The sequence below is a fragment of the Trachypithecus francoisi genome, unplaced genomic scaffold, assembly GCF_009764315.1.
Source record: "Trachypithecus francoisi isolate TF-2019V2 unplaced genomic scaffold, Tfra_2.0 Lachesis_group1, whole genome shotgun sequence".
NCBI classification, from domain to species: Eukaryota; Metazoa; Chordata; class Mammalia; order Primates; family Cercopithecidae; genus Trachypithecus; species Trachypithecus francoisi.
This window is the reverse complement of record NW_022681454.1, coordinates 63,138,831-63,161,904: the sequence shown is the minus strand read 5'-3', so window position 1 is coordinate 63,161,904 and position 23,074 is coordinate 63,138,831. Positions and strand designations below refer to the sequence as shown.

General features: G+C 35.7%; 1 long non-coding RNA gene across 1 annotated transcript in view; it reads right to left on the bottom strand.

Annotated features, from left to right (window-relative positions):
* The window catches only part of LOC117086366, a 90,556-nt gene that overhangs the window by 28,451 nt on the left and 39,031 nt on the right, over positions 1–23,074 (bottom strand). Inside the window, exon 3 of the long non-coding RNA XR_004438307.1 lies at positions 13,397–13,491. This is a non-coding gene — a long non-coding RNA (uncharacterized LOC117086366). The remainder of the gene's footprint in view (positions 1–13,396; positions 13,492–23,074) is intronic.

The following is a 23,074-nucleotide window of genomic DNA, read 5'->3' as shown; positions in this document are numbered from 1 at the left end:
AACTTCAAATATACAGTTGATTCACAGACTGGACTGTTCAGAAATACATATTATATAACCAGATTATTACCAGCTTTGCTAAGACTGGACCCCTTAATATTAGACACTATATTGAGGGTTTCCTAAATATCTCTTGAAAGACTCATTAAATAATTTTCTTATGCTTTTCCAGCTTAATTATACATGATTTAGAAGCATCACATACTTTTTTGTAAAATAGCATCATTTTCATAATGTTCTGTAGTTTCAATTGCTTTTCGACAATCTGCATGAATTCATTTAGACACCCTCAGTTTTTTCAAGTTTCATTCCATTCTTCTTGCATTTCACAGAGATTTATTATCACAACATTCTAGGGCTTACGTGAGACTTCGACTCACAATAAAATCATAAGACATATTTTCTATAGTTTGCTAAAATTGAGTATCTTGAATTGACTTCTAAACAAATTACTTCTGATTACATTAGAGTTTAGTCACAACATTATCTCTGAGTTTCATAGACTTAGGTACCTTATTGTAAAAACCTTTTTACTACTTTCTTTAGTCTATCATATATAAATATCTTATATTCAATTCACAATGCAAAGCCAAAAATGAATTACAAAATTCCATAGTCACAGTGGTAAAATGTCACCAATTAAAATTAACTTTACCAACCAATTAAAATTTACTTCTCTAAATTAGATTTTAATATTTCCCAGAATTATTTAGTAAATTCTATAAGATTGACCCACATTCTTTTTATAAACCATCCGCTTATTTCCACAAGACAGTATCATTTCTTTAATGATTATTTATGTTTTATTTCTGATTAATTTATTGTCTTATCACTTCCAAGATGAAAATATTCACAGCAATAAGGTCACATTATGTGAATAAGTGCCTTGAGTGAACATAGGTGGCAGTGAAGTAGCAGTTACAGTGGGTCTTCAGCAAGAACAAGTGCTATGCTGGCTTCAGGTCTGACCCAGCAAAGTCCCAGTAGTGACTTTGGTCAGTGGTGGCCCCAGGGGAGCTTGCACCAACACACCCTAGTTCCAGATGGCTCCAAGCAAAGAGAGAGACTCTGTCTCTTTGGGACGAAGTAAGAGAAAAGAACAAGAGTCTCTGCCTGGTAACCCAGAGAATTCTTCTGGATCTTACGCAAGACTACCAAAGTGGTACCTCTACAAATCTGCAAAAACAACAGCATGATTAGATGTGGGGCCCAAGTCCCTTCAAAAACCTAGAAAGCTTTCCTAAGAAAGACAGATACAAACAAGCCCAGATTGCAAAGATTACAATAAATACCTAAGTCTTCAATGGCCAGAAACAGATAAACATCTACAAATGTCAAGACCATTCAGGAAAACATGACCTCATCAAATGAACTAAATAAAGCACCAGGGACAAATCCTGGTGAAAGGGATATGTGATATTTCAGAGGGATAATTCAAAATAGGCATTTTGAAGAAACTCAAAGAAATTCAAGATAACACAGAGAAGGTATTCAGAATTCTATCAAATTTTTTAAAAATTGAAATAGTTAAAAAGATTCTAGCAAAAATTCTAGAGTTGAAAAACGCAACTGACATACTGAAGAATGCACCAAAGTCTCTTAATAGCAACAAATCAGTGTGATACATCATATCAAGAGAATGAAAGATAAAGACCATATGGTCATTTCAATTGATGCTAAAAAGCATTTGATAAAATTTAACATTTCTACATGATAAAATCCATCAAAAACATGGAAATAGAAGTAACATACGTCAACATAATAAAAGCCATATATCACAGACCCATAACTAGTATCATACTGAATGGGGATAAACTGAAAGCCTTTCTTCTAATATCTGGAACAGAACGAGGATGCCCACTTTCACCAGTATTATTCAAGATAGTACTGGTAGTTCTAGCTAGAAAAATCAGACGGAAGAAGGATATAAAGGGCATCCAAATTGGAATGGAAGAAGTCAAACTATCTTTGTTTGCAGATGACACCATCTTATATTTGGGAAAACCTAAAGACTTTACCAAAATACTATTAGAACTGATAAAAAAATTCATAAATTTGCATGATACAAAATCAACATACAAAATCAGTAGCATTTCTATATGCCAACATTGAAAAAGTAGGAAAAAGAAATTTAAACCTAATCCTATTTACAATAACCACACATAACGTTAAATACCTAGAAATTAACCAAAGAAGTAAATGATCTTTATAATGAAAACTATAGAACACTACTGAAAGAACTTGAGGAGGACACCAAAAAATGTAAAGATATTTCGTGTTCATGGATTAGAAGAATCTATATTATGAAAATGCCCATACTACCCAAAACAATCTACAGATTCAATGCAATCCCTATCAAAATACTAATGATATTATTCACAGAAATAGAAAAAAAGAAACCTAAAATTTATATGTAACCACAAAAAAAATGTAGAATGGCCAAAGCTATCCTAAGCAAAAAAGAACAAAACTGGAGAAATCACATTACTCGACTTCAAATTATAGTACAGAGTTATAGTAACCAAAACAGCATGATACTGGCATAAAAACAGTCACATAGACGAATGGAATAGAATAAAGAATGCAGAAACAAATCCACACACCTAGAGTGAGCTCATTTTTGACAAAGGTGCCAAGAACTCATACCGTGGAAAAGACAGTCTCTTCAATAAATGGTGCTGGGAAAACTGGATATTCATATGCAGAAGAAAGAAAGTAGACCCCTGGCTGGGTGTGGTGGCTCATGCCTGTAATCCCAGCACTTTGGGAGGCCAGGGAGGGTGGATCACTAGGTCAAGAGGTACAGACCATCTGGTAAACATGGTGAAACCCTGTCTCTACGAAACAAACAAAAAAAAATTAGCTGGGCGTGGTGATGTGCACCTGTAGTCCCAGCTACTCGGGAGACTGAGGCAGGAGAATCACTTGAACCTGGGAGGTGAAGTTTGCAGTGAACCAAGATTGCGCCACTGTACTTCAGCCTGGTGACACAGCTATACTGCATCTCAGAAGAAAATTAAAAAAAAAAAAGAAAAGATAATAGACCCCTATTTCTTACCATATACAAAAATCAAATCAAAATGAATTAAAAACTTAAATCTAAGACCTCAAACCACAAACGTACTACAAGAAAACATTGAGGAAAATCTCCAGGACATTGGTCTGGGCAATAATTCCTTGAGCAATACACCACAAGCACAGGCAACCAAAGCAAAACTGGGCAAATAGGATCACATTAAGTTAAAAAACCTCTCCTCTACACGGCAATGGAAACAACCAATAAAGTGAAGAGACAACCCATAGAATGGGAGAAAATATCTGTGAGTTATCCATCTGACAACAGATTAATAATCAGAATATTAAGGAGCTCAAACAACTCTATAGGAAAAAATCTAATCATTCGATTAAAGAATGGGTAAAAGATTTTAATAGACAATTCTCAAAAGGAAATGTAAATGGCAAACAGGTATATGAAAAGGGGATCAACATTATGGATCATCAAAGAAATGCAAATCAAAACTACAGTGAGATATCAACTCGCACCAGTTAAAATGGCTTTCATCCAAAAGGCAGGGAATAAAAAATGCTAGAGAGGATATGGTGAAAAGAAAATCATCATACACTGTCATATGGAATGTAAATTAGTATAACCACTATGGAGAACAGATTGGAGGGTCCTCAAAACATAAAAATTGAGCTGTCATATGATCCAGCAATACCACTGCTGAGTATATATCCCCTAAAAAAGAAATCAGTATATCAAAAAGATATCTGCATTCCCATGTTTGTTGCAGTACTATTCACAATAACCAAGATTTAGAAGCAACCTAAGCATCCATCAACACAAAAATGGTTAAGGAAAATGTGGTACTTATACACAGTGGAGTACTGTATTAGTCCGTTCTCACACTGCTATGAAGAAATAACTGAGACTGAGTACTTTATAAAGGAAAGAGGTTTAATTGGCTCAGAGTTCCACATTGCTAGGAGGCCTCAGGAAACTTACAATCATGGCAGAAGGCAAAGGAGAAGCAGGCACATTCTCCACTGGATGGCAGGACAGAGTGCAAGCTGGGGAAATGCCAGTCGCTTATAAAACCATCAGATCTCATGAGACTTATTCACCATCACAGAATAGCATGGGGGAAACCACCCCCATGATCCAATTACCTCCACCTGGTCCTGCCTTTGACACACGAGGATTATGGGAATTATAATTCAAGATGAGATTTTGGGTGAGGACACAGCCAAACCATATCAAGTACCATTTAGCCATAAAAAAGAATGAGATCCTATCATTTGCAACAGCATGGATGGAACTGGAGATCATTATGTTAAGTGAAGCCAAGTACAGAAAGACAAACATCACTTTTTCACTTATTTGTGGAATCTGAAAATCAAAACAATTGAACTCATGGACATAGAGAGTAGAAGGATGGTTACCAGAGGCTGGGAATGGTAGTGGCAGGGTGGAAGGGAGATAGGGATGGTTATTGGTTACAAAAAAAAAAAAAAAAAAATAAATAAGACCTAATATTTGATAGCCCTTTAGGGTGACTATAATCAATAATAATTTAATTGTACATTTTAAAATAACTAAATGAGTGTAATTGAAATGTTTGCTTGAGGAGATGGATATCCCATTTTTCATTATGCAATTGTTATGTGTTGCACGCTTGCATTGAAATATCTCATGTTAATACCTAGGTGATGAGTGCAGCAAACCACAATGGCACACATTTACCTATGTAACAAACCTGCACATTCTGCACATGTACCACAGAACTTAAAATAAAAAATAAAATTAATTTAAAAATAAGGCCACTTTACAGAGCAGTAATGAAAATATCACATGATAATTAATCAAGAGTTTCACTCAGTAATATCATGTCCTAGAGTGCAGAGAAAGTCAGCAATCATAACATCAGACAACAGGGAAGAAAATCAGCAGTTGACCAGTCCACAACTCCACTGCCTGGACATTACAAAAGATTTCCATCCACCCACCTCAACAGGAAGTTACACGGGTTCATATGCTTTTGTATCATCACTCTGTAAATGTACACAAAGAGCTCCATCTCACCTTTGAGTTCCCATAATCAAAGTCTGTACCTGTCAAATCTGTATCCTCCTTCATTGTAACAAAGAAGACATCTAATTATCTTCAATTGATAAGTGAGTAATTAAAGAAAAAAATCTGTTCAAAGTTGATAAGTCAGGCCCTAAGTAAAACACTAGCATCTTTTGCACCAAACTCATCCACTCCAGTTTGGCAAATTTATATCTCATAAACATGCATGACCCTGCAAACCACACTGTCATAAACCAAAATTTATGACAACGTCATCAGGCATTGAAGACATTGCAACTGGTGCCCCAACCAGTGTAATCCCCACTGTCCTTGGAGCTACTACTAATTTAGCCATAATCACTTGTACTATATCCAAAAGCAAAACCTCTGTGTCATTAGCTAAAACTAGTTCAACTGTCACTGCAATTCAGGGAACAGATGCAACCACCAGCACACCTGAAACTCTATTCTCAATCACTGCTACCACAACCCTAATGACATTGATTACTAACTCAGCAATGGGTGCTACATCCACAGTGCCTACTTCCACTGCAACTGCCCCAGCATTTATCTGTACAGCCTCAGAGGCTGCTTCAGTGGAATCCACACTCCAGGGGTCTGCCTCTCCCAGCGCCACAAACTCCAAAAACCCAAGGGCTGAATCCAATATCTTTTTAGCCTCTTCTTTCACCATTGCCTCTGATTTTACCACAGAGGACATAGAAACTGAAACAAACACAGAGAATGATGCCACCCTACCAGCCATAGATGATTCCACCACTCAAGCCACCCCTACAACTTCAGCAAACACAGGTTCCACATTCCCTCCCATTGGTGCCACCACTGCTGCTGCCGTAGTCTCCACACCTGCTGGAGACACAACTGCAATAAGTGCCACAACCGTATGGATTGATGCCACCACCAGTGAACATATCATGTCCACATCCTTGGGTGTGACAACTCCCACTTCTGCTGTCGCCGCAGCTCTGTCATGTGCTACAACCTCATCCTCGGAATCTTTAGCTTCCAACTCTACCACTGAAGATAATATCAACACACAGGCCTCCAAATTGATGACTCAAGGGGATAAAGCCATCATTTGATGACACATCCCTATAGATGTCAATTGCACCTTATTTACTATTAGATTTGTATTAGATATATAATATATTGAAATTAAATTTTTTGTAGATCATGTGATATGGGGGTCAAGATTCCTTTTGTTTTTTTCCACAGAGATATGTAAATGATCATGATTAATTTATTGAAAGGGAAACCTGTTTCTGTTTCTACCTCCTTTGTCATAAATCAGAAAAGTACGTGTACGTTTCTCTATTCCACTGATCTAATTGACTATTCTTGCACGAATAGCATACTGACCTAATTACCATATATGAACAAAAAATTTGTCAACTGGTAGTGTAAATTATTGAGTTATTGCCTCTGCATTTTTATATAAACTTAAGACTTGACCTGCCAGTTACAAAATGGTCTGCAGTTCAGTTTGGGAAGAATTCACATTTTTAAAATATTGTCTTCCAATTTATGAATATGGTAGATCTCTCTGCTTTATTAGGTCATTTTAAATCTGCTTAATCATTGTGATAGACAGAACAGTACCCATCCCCAGAAGATATTTAGGCCCTGATTCTTGCAACCTGTGAATATTTTATCCTTCATGGTAAAAGGAACTTTGCAAATGTGATTGAAGTTTAGAACCTTAAAATAGAGGGATTATCATACATTACCCAGGTGACCCCTAATCCCATTAGTACCTAAAACTGGAAAAGAAAGGCAGAAGGGTGAGTCAGAGAGATGTGACATGAGAAGGACCATCCAGCTTTGATGGTGGAGGAAAGGGATAAGTCAAGAAATGCACAGCCTCCAAAAACTAAAATTCCCCAGTTTACAGCTAAAACAAAACATAATGAACCTCTTACTTGAACAACCACAAGGAACTGTTCCGTCAACAACTTGAATGAGCAGGAAACATTCTCCTCCAGGGCCTTCAGAAAGGAATGCGGTCCGCTGAGATTTTTGTTTTAGTCTGTTAATAGCATTAGGAGATATACCTAATGTAAATGAAGAGTTGTTGGGTGCAGCACACCAACATGGCACATGTATACATATGTAACAAACCTGCACGTTGAACTTAAAGTATAATAATAAAAAAAAACCTCACACTAGACTTGTGACTTTAAGAACTATAATGTGATAAATTTCTGTTTGTGGTCATTTGTTATGGCAGAACAGAAAACTAATACAGTGAAGTTTCATATTTTTCAGTGTAGAGCTTTAATATATTTCATTAGATTTAGTGGGTATTTGATTTTTATATTAGAAATGTTAATTATTGTAAAATTTTATATTTTCATTGCTGATATATAGAAATATCATTGATTTCATACGTTGACCATGTAATATAGTGATGCTTAGTAATGCTGATAATTTTCTTGTACATTTGTCTAAATCTTTTACAGACACAAACCTACTGTCTACAAATCATGAGAATTTTAGTTTTGTTCACTCTTTTTTTCTTAATTCCTTACTGCTCTAGCTAGGACCTCCACTACAATATTTTGCAGATGTGGCCATCAAGCATCTACTGTCATGCAGCAATAGATAAATAATACAAAATTTGGTACTTAGAAATACAAAAATACTCAAAAATGTGGAAGTGGCTGTGAAACCAGTCAGTGAATAAAGGCTGGAAGTATGTTAAGAAGCATGTTAGAGAAATCCTAAATTGCCTTGAGCAGACTTTCAGTAGAAATGTATGGACTTTAAGGTCACTGCTGGTGATAGGTCAGAAGGAAGTGAGGTACATGTTATTGGAAACTGGAGAGGTATCTTTGTTTCCTGAAGCTACTGGGAAAGTAGAAAATGTACCTAGTGAATTGCATGATCTAGTAAGATTTCCAAAGCATTAAAAGTATGTCTGGCTTCTTCTTGCTGCTGATAATAAAATGCAAAAAGACAGAAGTAAATTATAAACTGAGGGACAAACTGTTAAAAGGAGTTGGATTTAATTGTTTTGAAAAATATCAGCCTCTCTTGACAGCAAGATATGTTGAATTTATGAAATGGCTTCCAAAGTTCAAATTAAAGGCACTGTCAGGAACAAATGATCTAGCTGTAAAGCCAAGGGTACGCCTTTAATATTTGTTAAGACCTCAGGAAGCTCAAAGTTACTACAAAGTACTATTCAGTTACACAAAGAATGCTTTGTGTATGTGTATATATATATACACATTTGTTTTCCTTTCAAATTTTCTACTATCAAATCATTCTAGACTGCCCTGTTTTCCTAAACTTGACATCTTAAGACAGATGAGTAAGTTGACCTCAAACTCCCTTCTCTCATTATTGGATATAAATCACATGTCAGAAATCATCCTACTTTTTAAAAATCAACCTAACAGAAATACATCTAAGGTCATGTTAAAATACCCAATACCTTATTCTTTGATAAGAATACTTCCAGGTATTCAACATTTTATTTAAACTTGATTGGTGTTTAAATATGAAATAGTCAATAATCTCTTTTCTCCATATAAATAGCATGTTAATAAACAATGCATTTTATTTTTGATAACAAGAAGCTTGGTCTACTTTCCTAAAACTTTCTAAATATACTTGAGTTCACATTGGAGAAGACATGAATAATTTTTATATAAACATTTAGCTTACAATGTTATATGATAAAAAGTCCATATAAGGACCTTTCTTACACAATTGTTAAATTTAAACTGAAATGTGGGGAATATGCACACCAAAGTCCTTAGCTTCTGACATTCTTTCTACTACATTCCAATATTCAATCAAAATGAAAACATAAGTTGGAACTCCTAGGATAATATTGACTTCACAAAGAAGAGTATGTGTTTAATGTAAAAGAGAAAGGAGGCAAATTTTATTATGAGTCATAACAGTGTAATAGTATAAGTATACATAATTTTGTTAACTTTAAAGTGATTACCTCAATTCTCAGAAAAAACAACACTGCATATTGTTGTTGCACAACACTTATTATGATATTGATTATCACGCAGGCACCCAGAGATATAAGTGCAGCCAAGCTCTGACTTCTGATCTTTGTGAAGTTCTTGGGAAAAAAAGGTGAATGAAGAAAGTTTGTCCAAAAGAAATGGCTGAGTGGAAGCATACTTGTTCTGTTAATCAGAGATCAATTGATCACAGTCACTCTTTGTTAGTTATACCTCATCCTAATAAATTATTACACTCTCATGGCAGGAACGGAGCCTGTCTTGTTTCCTATTGAATCCACAATGCCTGCTAAAAAAATGGATACTCAATAAATATCTATTGAATGAATAAATAAAAGTTGTCATTCCAAATTCAGGAATTATGAGTTTTAAAATTACATTAAATATACCTATAAACAAAAAATTGTTGGGAAAATTCAATGCGCAATAAGTTAAAGCTTAATATTTTTATGCAGTGCTATAGAGTTTGCAAAGTATTTCTGTGAGTATTCTAACTCAATTTGACATCAACTCATTCCAGTAAATAGTACATGAATTAGTCTCTTTTTATAGGTGAGAAACACAGCATTTATATGTAAGTTAACCAAGCTCACATGGTAATAAAACGACAGAGCTGAGAGTCAAACCTGGGCATTCTGATCCCAAGTTCAGTGCTCCTTTTTACTATTCTAGGAATGCCTTACAAAAGTTTTTGCTTTTTTTGTTCTTAAGTACACTGGTGATTTCTCACAGCTATAGTTGTTTAGAACCAGCACATATACCATTGTTCTGCTGTGTGGTATAACATAGATGAATATGTGAAAATAATAAATAAATCACTATGGAATTAGGAAAAGTATTATGCCAAATGGAAATTACCTGCATTTCTCATATGCATGGTCACAGCAATTGAAAAAGTATTCAGAAAGTGGATTAGTAGATAATGTAATGCACGCTCTCCAAAATTTGGGAGATTCTAAGTCCACTGGGTTGTGAGGAGTTGGAATGGGGATGCAGTTGGGTAGACACATTTCACAAATTCCCCTAACATAGGAACATTGAGCTTAATTGCTTAAATATGTTTAACCTGATGGAGAAAAGATTATTGATATCCTCTTATTAAGTTATTGCAAATATTGGTTTATTCTTCAATTCTATTAAACTTCAGAATATTGAGGAAAACTATAAAATGTACTTGATCAATTTCCAAAAATTCTGAGACATTTCACAATATGTATGTCACTCTATAACCGTAAATAAGAAATTGAACCATTGTTTTCTGAAGATGAGTAATAAACATAGAAGCCATAGTGTTAATTTACGAAGTTTCTTGATTATCAGATTTAATTATTACTCTTTCCAAGTAAAAGATGAGATATGTTAACTTGGATAGGATGCTACTAATGAAGATGATCAGAGGTGAACTGATTCAAAACACTATCTAGGAAGTAAAATGTAGAGAGGCTCTAGTGACTGATGGACATGGGAGGATAAGAAGAAAAGTCAAGACTGACTCAGGATTCCAAATTATACTACTAGGTAAATAATATATCATCTACTGAAAGGGGGAACACAGGAAGACATTCTATTTTGTGGGGAAATATCATGATGTAAACTGATTCAGTCCAGACTCAGAGAAAAACACCAAGTGATTTCAAAATTTTCTGATTATGGTTCTAAAATGGATCTGTTGGCACCAAGGCCGCTGAAACTGATGACCCTACCATCACTGTCACAAGCTACATGCGATTAGAGATTTTGTGAAACTTATTTATATTGAGTTTCCCTAAGATCATCCCTAAGTTAATTACAGGCTGCCTTTACTTTCCCTTTTTCTTTCACAAAATTCTGGTACCAGAAGCCCTTTGTTCTGTATACTTGTCTTAATAATCTGGCACCATGGAAACAGTGTCCATTTTCCACCAATACTACCATCATATTAGGAAATCAACATTGTGTTCCTCAGAATTAGACTAGCACAGGTCAGAAATAGGTTTGATTATTCAATATATTTATTGTCATTTGTAAGTCATCTAACAATGATGACTTATCAATGAGAAAAGTATGAGTCAGGCATGGTGGCTCACACCTGTAATCCCAGCACTTTGGGAGGCCAAGGCGAGCTGATCACTTGAGGTCAGGAATTGGAGAGCCTGGCCAATGTGGCGAAACCCTATCTCTACTAAAACTACAAAAATTAGCCAGGTGTGGTGGCGGGTGCCTGTAATCCCAGCTATTGAGGAGGCTGAGGCATGAGAATCACTTGAATCCGGGAGGCAGAGGTTGCAGTGATCCGTGATCATGCCACTGCACTGCAGCCTGGGTGACAGAGCAAGACTCCATCTCCCAAAAAAAAAAATAAAATAAGGTTTTATAAAATATTTTCAGAAGAACATGTACAGCATCCTATAGACTAAAATTTATAAACTAGATGGAAGAAGAAAGGAAAACACAAATAACATCATAGAATCTTAGAATTTCATGAAACCTGTTCTTGGAACATAATAATATATAGTACACCATGACATGCATCATACATATAGGAGTTGAGTTCTATAAAGCTGACCCCTGAATTTAATAGCATACCATGTACCTTCCTAGAACTCTCTTTATCCCACAACCACTGGGATTATCTAAATGATGGGAGTTGGGAGGGGATAGCAAGTGGGATGTGTGTAGCACTGAGTGGGTGCTAGGTGGGTGAAGAACTCCTTAGTTATGTACAACTCCTGATCAAAGATGAAATGCTTTCTTCAGGTGAGAATTTAAAAAAAAATATTAATCTCATTAGCAAACTGAATGAGAAAACCTAATGTTTTAGTAGTTACAAAGAATGATGATATTTTTTTAAAACTGTATGTTTTAATTTCATATCCACATTTTAAGTTTAGTTTCAGAAAAACATTTTTTCTTTATTCTTAAAATACCACTGAAATTTGTATTTGGTATCACTTAGTAATTTGGTTAAAGTCATTCTCTCATTTTCAAGCAGGTAATGTTTTTTCTTCCTGTTTCTTTTTTTACAGGGGGTAAAAGGACACGATGGAGGCCTTGTTCCTGAGTGGACTCATCATGGCCTTTGCCATTTGTTTCCAGGTAAGATTTCATACACTTGAAAACTGGAAGAACTACCTAAAATTGAGAGCTACGTAACACTGAGATAAGGTTCAAAGTGAGATTATTACACTGTATTTTTTAAAACAGCATAGAGACACATGGGATGATAAGAAACAGGAACAATTACCTTTTGCTTCCGACATCCAAGGAAATAGGTCTATTTAAAATCACCTGGAATTTGAGGAGAAAGGTCAAAGCAAAAGGAGATATGGAAGAGAGGGGAAAAAGAAAAAGACAAGTAGATGAAAGAATGACTGTGTGTTGAGGAGGGCAAGGTATAAGGAAATCTCCAAATGGATACAGAGGAATAGAACTAAACTTGCAAACAATTCTGAGACTTCCACTTCTTAATGTCCATGTTAACCCAGTACTTCCATTTGATGTTAACCCAGCACCTCCATTTGAAGACTGTCCCAAATGGAGGTGCTGGGTTAACATGGACCTTGAGAAGTAGAAGTCTCAAAGGTGTAAAGTCGGGGTAAGCTTACCCATCTCTCAAATTTGTTTTTGAATCACTCTCTGGTTCTATTCTAACATCTTCATGACCAAAAGCTGTAATATATAATCTCACTTAAGTCATAAAAGCAGTGACAAGAAGGATGGTCTCTTCTATTGACATCTGAAGTAAACACTTGTTATATTTCACATTGTTACTCATCTGAAACATGACCTATGACAATTTAATAAGTCTGAAACATGACTTATTAGATTTTGATGTACTTTTCGGAGTAAGCCTGGGGCTCAGATTTTATGCTCCTTTCCCTTTCCCTTTTGTATCTCTTGCAGAATTCAAAACAACAACAACAACAACACTCTCTTCTGTTCCTCCTTATTAATTATAAATTAATCACTAGGATTTTGTATTTCTCTTTGATCAAAAGGCATAGTATCCACTATTTTTAGAATTACAGTCTATAATTGTCATTAGATTTTTATAGCTTAAAAAACTATATCTTTTTATTTTTATAGATTAAAAAAATAGATCTTACATGTCTTTAAATGTTTTTAAATGTCTGTTATTTCTATTTAACCAACCATCCTTCATTCCAAGGATACTTTCCTCCTCTAACATCACTATAATTTCCCTATACAAGTCTTTACACAGCAATCAGTGCTCCAGAAAAAGCAGAAGAAATTTAGTCTTGTCAAATGTTTTTATATCCAATGTTCTGAATTCAACACCAAATACTTCTCTTTTATATAATTTCTAAACTGGACTTACCTGTAATACTTTGAGGTTTATATAACTTGCTTGCCTTACTATTTGTTTCTTTTGTTAATTCACAGAACAAGGACAATAATTTTTCACTCTGAAATCTTTAAGGAAAGAACAGGTTTTCAGAGACTTAATCATATTTTACCAAACCAATTAATTTGATTTCTTCAAACCACAATTCTGTATTTCCTTGAAGTTTCTTAGTAAATGCTCTAAGCATTTAAAGTAACGCCCCAGTCCTTTCTCTATCACATTTTTGCCCTATTATTTCCATTTTTAAAAAGTTATTATAAATTGACTATTTATAATTTTATACACATATGGAGTGCAAAGTGTTTTTATGATTTATGAATATAATGCAGAATAATTACATCAATCTAATGAACATATTTATAACTTCAAATACCAATCTTTTTGTGGTGAAACATTTGAAATTTAATCTCTTAGCCATTTCAAGACGTACAATACACTATTATTAACTATATTCACCATGCCGTGCAATGCATCACAAAGAAAAACATTTCTCCTCTTTGAGGCTCGTGTCCTTTGACCATCATCTTTCCACCATTCAGCCGCTATAACCACCAGTCCACTCTCTGCTTCTATGAGTTTGTTTCAGATTCTTCCCATGAGTGAGAACAAACAGTATTTGTCTCTCTATGATTGGCTTATTTCACTTAGCTTTAATATTCTCCAAATCAGCCATTGTCACAAATGACAAAATTTCTTTCTTTTTTAAGGCTGAATGGTATTTCACTGTGTATATTTAAAGCATTTTTATCCATTTACCTGTTGGTGGACCCGTAAGTTGACTCCATAGCTTGACTATTGTAAATAGTGCTGCAATAAATGTGAGAGTACAGACGTCTCTTCAACATACATGATTTTAAATCTTTTTGGTCTGGAATTCCAGAAATTGAGTTAATTACTGGATCATATATTAATTCTGTAGGAGGATGGTCCATACAGTTTTTGAAAATAACTGTACTAATTTTTATTTCCACCACAGTGTTCCTTTTCTTCCACATCCTTGGCAACTTTTTTGTCTTTTTTTATAATAACCATTCTGACATATGTGAGGTGATATCTCCTTGTGATGTTAATTTGGATTTCCCTAATGATTAGAAATGTTAATCTTTTTTTCATATAGCACTTGACCATTTTGTATGTCTTCTTTTGAGAAATACCTATTTAGGTGCCTTGTTTTATTTATTTATTTATTTATTTATTTTTTGAGACAGAGTCTCGCTCTGTTGCCCAGGCTGGAGTGCCGTGGTGTGATCTGGCTCACTGCAGCTTCTGCCTCCCAGGTTCAAGCAATTCTCATGCCTCAGCCTCTCAAGTATGTGGGATTACAGGCGCGCACCACTACACCTGGCTAGTTTTTATATTTTTAGTAGAGACGGGGTTTCACCTTGTTGGTGAAGTCCTGGTCTTGAACTCCTGACCACATGTGATCTGCTCGCCTCAGCCTCCCAAATGCTGGATTAGAGGCGTGAGCCACCACGTCTGGCCCCATTTTTTAATAAGATTGTTTGAGTTCTTTTTATATTTTGGATATTAACCCCAATCATATATATAGCTTGGAAATATTTTCTCCCAGTTGTAGGAACCCTCTTTTTACTGTTGTTTTATTTGCTGTACAGAAGCTCCTTAGTTTGATGTAATCCTATTTGCCTACTTTCACTTCTGTTGCTTGTGCTTTGGGGGTCAAAACCAAAAAAAATCATAGTCCAGATCAATGTCATGTAGTTCTTTCCATATATTTTCTTCTATTTGTTTTACAGTTTCAGAGCTTACATTTAAATATAATTCATTTTGAGTTGATTTTTACTATGGTGTGAAATAAGAGTCAAATTTCATTCTTCTACATGTGGATATCCACTTTTCCCACACAATTTATTGAAGAGACTGTCATTTTCCCATTGTGTATTTTTGGCATCTTTGTTGAAAACAAATTGAATGTACATGCATGGGTCCATTTCTGGGTTCTGTATTCTATTCTGTAACTTGCTGTGTCTATTTTTACACCAGTAATGCTGTTTTCATTACTATCATTTTGTCGTATAGTTTGAAATCAGATAGCATGACACCTCTAACGTTGTTCTTATTGCTCATAATTGCCTTGATTATTCAGAGTTTTTTGGAGTTCCACATGAATTTTAAGATTATTCTATTTCTATGAAAAATGACATTGGTATTTTGATAGTTATTGTATTATATGTGTTGATCTTTTTGCATAGTTTGGAAATTTTAACAATTCTTCCAAACAATGAATATGAGAGATCTTCATTTATTTGTGTCTTCTTCAATTTATTTCACATTTTATAGCTTTCAGTGTACAGATCTGCCAACTCTCATTAAATTGATTCTTAAATATTTTTTCAGCTATCATAAGTAGGATTATTTTCTTGATTTCTTTTTCAGATAGTTGTTAGTGTATAGAAATGCTACTGATTTTTTGTGTTAATTTTGTATTGTGTAACTTTATTTATTAATTCTAAGAGATGTTTGCAGGAGTATTTAGGTTTTTCAATGTATATGATCACTGTGACAGTTTTATTTCTTTACTGTATTTTTAGTAGAGACAAGGTTTCACCTTGTTGGTGAAGTCCTGGTCTCAAACTCTTGATCACATGTGACCTGACTGCCTCAGCCTCCCAAAGTGCTGGATTAGAGCCATGAGCCACTGCATCCGGCAAATAGTGACAGTTTTATTTCTTCCTTTCCTAAATATATGCCCTTTATTTCTTTCTCTGACCTAATTGCTCTGGCAGATTTCTCATGCATGTTGGATAGAAGTGGTAAGTGGGCTTTTTTATCTTTTTCCAGATCTTAGAGGAAAAACTTTCAAATTTTCACTGTTGAGTATAATGTTAGCTGTGGGCTTATCATATATCACCTTTATGGTGTTGAGGTACATTCTTTCTACCAAATTTGATGAGAATTTTTACCATAAAATGATGCATTTTGCAAATGCATTTTTCTACATCAAATGAGATGATCATGCGGTTTTTGTCCTTCATTCCGTTAGGATACTGTGTCAAATTTATTGATTTGCCCATGTGGAACCATCTTTCCACCCCAGAGATATATTCCACTTGATCATAGTGAATGATCCTTTCAATGTATTGTTGAATTCAGTTTGTTAGTATTTTGTTAAGGATTTTTGCATCTATGTTTATTAAAAATATTGACCTGCAATTTTCTTTTATTGTAATGTCCTTGCCTGACTTTGGTATCATGTTAATGCTGGCTTCCTTAAAAGAGTTTGGAAGTATGTTCTCCTCTTCAATTTTGTGGAAGATATTGAGAAGGAATTGTATTAGTTCTTCTTTCAATATTTGGTATAATTGGCAGTGAAGTCATCAGTTACTGTCATTTTATTTGATGAGGAACTTGATTACTCATTCAGTCTCCTTACTCATTATTGATCTGTTTGGATTTTCTATTTCATCATGATTTATTCTTGGTAGAATGTATGTCTAGGAATTTATTGATTTCTACTAGGTTATTCAATCTTTTGGCATAATTTGTTCATAGTAATCTCTTATGACCTTTTTATTTCTATGGTATTAGTTGTAATGTCTCATCTTTTATTTCTAACTTTATGTATATGAGTCTTATCTTTCTTTTTTCTGTTAGTCTAGATAAAGGTTTGTCTATTTTATCTTACTGAAAAACCAACTCAGTTTCATTGATCTTTTGCAATAGAGATCTTTTGGATTCTCTGTTTCATTTATTTCTGCTCTGATCTTTATTATTTTTCCTTATTCTAATTTTGGCCTTAGTTTTTTTCTTTTTCTAGTTCCTTGAGGAGTAATGTTAAGTTTTTTACTTGAAATCCTCTTTTTTATTGATATAGGCATTTATTGCTATAAATGTTCCTCTTAAAACTTTTTCTACAACCCATAAGTTTTGGTATGTTGTGTTTTTATTTTTGTTTGTCTCAAGATTTTTTTTTAATTTCTTGATTGTTTCATTGGTTGTCCCATAGCATGATGTTTAATTTTCATGCATTTGTGAATTTTCCAAAATTTCTCCTGTTATTGATTTCTCATTCAGTTTCATACCATTGTGGCTGGGAAAGGTACTTGATATAATTTCAATCTTTTTAAATTTTCTAAGACTTGTTTTATGGCATCTGATCTGTCCTGGAGAATGTTCTGTGTATGCTTGGGAAGAATTGTGTTCTGTTGCTATTGGATGAAATGTTCTGTATATGCCTGTTAGATTGATTTGGTCTAAAGTGTTGTTCAAGTCCAAAAATTGCTTATTTATTTGATCTAGACAATCTGTCCATTGTTGAAAGTGGGGTATTAAGGTCAGAATTTATATCATTTTATAATGCGTATCCCTTGACAATTTATTTTAGCTACAGTTGTTATTAATAATTTTGTCTTTTAACACACTCGTGAAATAATTGCTTTATAGACTACCATTACAGTCTCACAGTATTCTGAATGTGGCTCTACATTGTTTATACCATTGAGTTTTGTGTTCTTGTATGTTTTATGTTATTAACTAGCGGCCTTTTGTTTCAGCTTAAAGAATTCCCTTTAACAGTTTCTGTTAGGCTGACCTGGAGGTGATGAACTCCTTTAGTTATTGTTTGTCCGAGAAAGTTATTATTTCTTCTTCATTTCTGAAGAAAACTTTTCTGGGTAAATTTTTCTTAATTGGCAGTTTTGTGGTTTTTTTCCTCCAGCACTTTGAAAATATCATTCCACTCTCTCCTGACTTAAAGGATTTCTGCCATTAAGTCTGCTAGTAGTTGTATTGTGACTCCTTTATATATGATGTATTTTTTATCTCTTGCTGCCATCAGAATATTTTTATTGTCTTAGACAATTTGATTACTAGTGTCTTGGTGAACTCTTTTTTGGGTTAAATTTAATATTGGCATCTATCCCCAGATTAAGGAAGTTTTCAGTCATTGTTTCTTTAAATCTGCTTTCTGGCCCTTTTTTTTTCTTTATTCTCCATCCTATTATGCCAAACTTGGGTCTCCTTATGGTATCCCATAATTACCATAGACTTTATTCATTCTTTTTTCTTTTGACTTTTTGCTACTTTGATTGGATAATTTCAAATATGCTATCTTGAAGTTCACTGAATCTTTCTTCTGCTTGATTGAGTCTTCTATTGGAGCTTTTTGTTGAATTTTTCCATTTAGTCTTCATTTATAGGATTTCTATTTGGCCTTTTTATCGCTTATATTTTTTTATCAAACTTCTCACTTTGTGTATTGTTTTTCAAATTTTATTTAATTTTCTATGATATATTCTTGCAGTTCATTGAACTTCTTTAAGAGGAGTAGGCTTAATTCATCATCAGTTATTTAATAGATCTCTTTCTTTAGGGTCCATTATTTGAGTTTTATTAGTTTTTGGGGGGAGGGGGGACTTACTATAATTCCCGAATTTTCATAATTCTTGTGTCCTTGCATTGTTGTGCATGCACATGAGGAGACAACCACCTCTTCTGACTTTTATGAGTGTTCCTTGGCAGGGATAGACCTTCTCTATTTAATTTAACCTGTGACTCTGAAGGGCCAGCTGGTGACAATGCCAGGAAGGGAGTTTGTTGTGAATTATCTATTTGGCAGAACTGCTGTCTTTGCTCTGATGTTAGATTGGGCTGCTGGCTGTGCCCCCCCACCCCACTCTCTCAGAAGACCAATGGCTGGGTTCTACTATCAAGCAAAGCTGATGGCTAGGTACTGTGATGGCATTTGGTCAAACTGATAACGGGATGTATTCCCTGGCTGGGTGATTTGTTAGTTAAGACCTGTAGTTGGACAGAGATATATAGGCTGGGGTCCAAGATTAGGCAAAGTGTTTTCAACATATGGGGCCAGAGGCTATTCTCCATAGAAATGTATGATTGATCCTTTAATCCCAGCACTTTGGGAGGCCGAGGTGGACGGATCACCTGAGGTCAGGAGTTCGAGACCAGCCTGGCCAACATAGTGAAACCCCATCTCTACTAAAAACACAAACATTAGCCAGGTGTGGTGGCAGTCTCCTGTAATACAAGCTACTCGGGAGGCTGAGGCAGGAGAATCACTTGAACCCAGGAGGCGGAGGTTGCAGTGAGCCGAGATTGCACCACTGCTCTCTAGTCTGGGTGACAGAGCAAGACTCCATTAAAAAAAAAAAAAAGAAGGAAAGAAAGAAAGAAATTTTAAAAAGAAATGCATGATAGACTATTTCTTCCCTGCCTTGCTGGCACATGGAGGTGGGCTTTGTGGCTGAACTGAGCCTCTCTTTGGCCTTGTGGGTCAATCAGGTCTAACCCCTACAACTGGCTAAAGTGCATGGAAGCAGACATTCCTTACTTCAGCAGAGCTGTGGAGTGAACTTTGTGACAGGGGTGAGCCACTCTTTGGCTTTCCAGCTCAAGCAAGCCTAATAATTCCTACACTCCAAAATGTGCAGAGGTGGGCAGCTCTCTGCTTGGGCAGAGATATGGGGTGGGCTTTTGGCTGAATCAAGCTGGTATCTGACCTTAATGATTGAGAGACTTTAGCCCCATGTTTCTCCAATAGGCACAGAGGTAGGTATCTCCCTGCCAAGGCAAGGTCACTGGGTGGGCATTTGGACTCAGTAGAGCTGCTGCTTGGCCTCCCAATTTAAGCAAACCTAGCCCCTATGCTTCTCTGAAATGCATGGAGGTTGATGGACAGACTTTTGGCTAAGCTGACCCACTCTTAAAATTCTTTAAACTATCTGCACACTTCTCTGAAACATACAGAGGCAGTTGTCTCCCTGCCTGAGCAAGACTAGGCATGCAGACTAGCTGTTTAGGGATTCAAGCCAGTTGAACTTCCCACCATGCCTCTGAAAGTAAACAGCTCAGCTTTGCAGGTAGGCTGTGTAGTTAGCTAATAACTCTGATAGGGTACCACAACTGGTAGCAAAACAGAGGTGTCATCAAGATCCTCAAGTTGGTCTCTGTGAGCCCTGCTTCCTTTATTTTTTTCTACCTGACTCTGGGAGGTCTAGCCAAGCCATTACACCCAGTATTTCCCATTCTCTTTTTCCCCTGTAGAAACCGTGGACCCAGGGAAGTGCTGTCTGTGTGGCATTGTACTAACTTGGGGGTGGGGAAGGGCAACACACTTCAAGGGAGACCATCCTTCTTACCCTTCTAATTTAGTTTAATTTAATTTATTTTCATCCAGTTCTATGGATTATCCAGGTTTCCCAGGCCTGTTTCCAAGTGCTGAGGTTTTTATAAAGATGTTATAGTCTGTGGATGATTGCTAGTTGAACTTTCTGTTGGGGGAGTAAAGTGTGAGACTTCCTATTTCACCGTCTTGCTCTATTTTAAGTTTGTATTGCAATTTATTCCAAATTAAAATACATTCAAAACCAAAACTCCTCCTAATCTAAAGAACAGACCAGCTACTGCAACTAAAATGAAAATATAAAACAATAATTGATTCAATGCCTCTCTCGGTAATATCTTCTATTCTCTGCCCCTGCAGTTCAATGAGTGTCCGCAGTCACAGCATCAGGCAACAGGAAAGACAACCAATAGTCGAGCAGTCCAAAGCTCGCCTGCCAGGACGTTACAAAGTACATCTTCATTCACCCAGCTCTCAGGAAAACCTCAAGCCCATTCTCATACCTCTGCCTCACCTGTCCATAGATACCCCAAAAGGGCTTCATTGTCACCTTTCAGTACTCAAAAATCAAAGTCTCTACCTGCTAGGGCTGCACACCTTTCTGTACCGACTAACGAAACAGCCAAAGCAGCCAGCCAATCAACCTCTAATTCTAGGATATCAAGTAAAAAGAAAATACCTGTCCAGTCATCATAGTCTGCAAAGTAAACCTAAGGAAATTACACTGACCACTCTCAAGAAAGAATTGACTTCCCATTCATCTAGTCTAACAAGACAAAACACCTCACTGAGGGCAAGCAAAACTCTGAAACAGCCTAAAAACAGTCAATGGAAAACTGCCAAGAAACAGTCAAAATGGACCCCAGTAACACCAAAGGCATTTTCAGCTACAAAGAAAAGTCCAAAAATGTCCAAAAAAATCCAGTCCCTGCCAACTAAGAAACAATTAAAACAACCCACAATTAGAGCAACTCCAAAAACATCTCAACCTAAGAAAAAAATCTCTAAAGACTCCTAAAAAGGCTTCATTCAAAAAACAATCATCTAAGTCCACAGCAATAAAAGCTTCCCCTAAAACTTCTTCAATCCTCAAAAAAGAACCAACTAAATTTAAAAATACTTTGTCTTCATCTGCAAAACAAAAATTAAATCAGGCAGCAGTAGCTAAAGCAATCCCCCAAAAAACATTAGCCAAAAAGAAAGCTCAAAGTAAACAACAAAAAAAAAAAATGTGGCTAACTCCAGTCAAAAAAGGTCCAACTAAGGCAACAGCAACAAGGGAAGCTTCCAAAGCCAAAAAGAAAAATCTAACTAAGTCCAAAAAGGCAGCACCTATACCTGCCAAGAAAAAGCTAATTCAGCCAGAATCAGTTGTAATGAAAAGGAAGATATCTACAGCCAAAAATAAAATGTGAAAGAAACCACAGAAAACGTTTACTGCACCTGCCAAAAAACAAATGAATCAGCCTAAAGCACTTAAAGCAGTACTAAACACACAACCAGCCTCTAAGAAAATACCGATTAAATCTAAAAGTTCCTTATCTAAAAGTGCCAAGGAACAGTCAAATCAGGCAAAAGATGATAAACCTCTAGTTCTCAAAAACACTGTGGTCAAAAAGAAAAACTTAAGAAAATCTAAATTATTTCGATCTACACCAGCAAAGAAACAGCAGCATCAGATGAGTCCAACCAAACCAGGTGAAAAAGCAGCTTTGACCAAAAAGAAAAATATAAAGAAACCTAAAAAGTCTTTGTCTAAATCTACCAATAAACAACAAAGGCAGTCACTAGCACAGCCAAAACAAGCCAAAAACATATGGAGCAACTAGCACAACTCTAAAAAAGACTAAAAATAGGCTATCAATACCTGCCAAAAAAACTATTCAATCAGCCTAAATCCACTGAAGTACGGCCAAAAAGTTCTCCAGCCAAGAAGAAAATCAAAAAGAAACCTACATCTGCCAAAAACCAACAGAAATGACCCATGAAACGTCTAAAGACTACAAAAACACATCTTACAAAGACCAAATCTATAAAACTACCTCAAAAAAGACAGACCACATCCCCAACAGCAAATAAAAGACTAAATAACTTCCAAAAGAAACAATCTAAACCTTCTAAGAAAGATGTGAATCAGTTTAAACTCCTTCAAGGAGTAAAAAGACAACCTCCTTTAGCAGGCAAAAATTGGAAAACAATCTAAAAAAGGAAATCTACGTTTCCCTAAAGATTAAAATTATCTGAACGAAAAGGATCTAAATCTGTTCAAGGCACATGGAAAAAGGGTCCACAAAGCAAAAGGAAACCTTTCCCTAAAGTCACAAAACCATTGTTATCACCTCTCTGCCATCTAAATCTCCTTTTCCACCAATACTACAGCCAACTGGGTCACATCCCCATGTACACCAGCATCATCACCAATGGCCTCAGCCATCTCATAAAGCACCTTTCTGTAAACCAAAACCTCAGACCAGTCCAACAGGCAATTACAACTGAACCCACCAGTGTAAATAATACCTCCACTAGTACAAGCAACCCTGTACCTGGAGTCA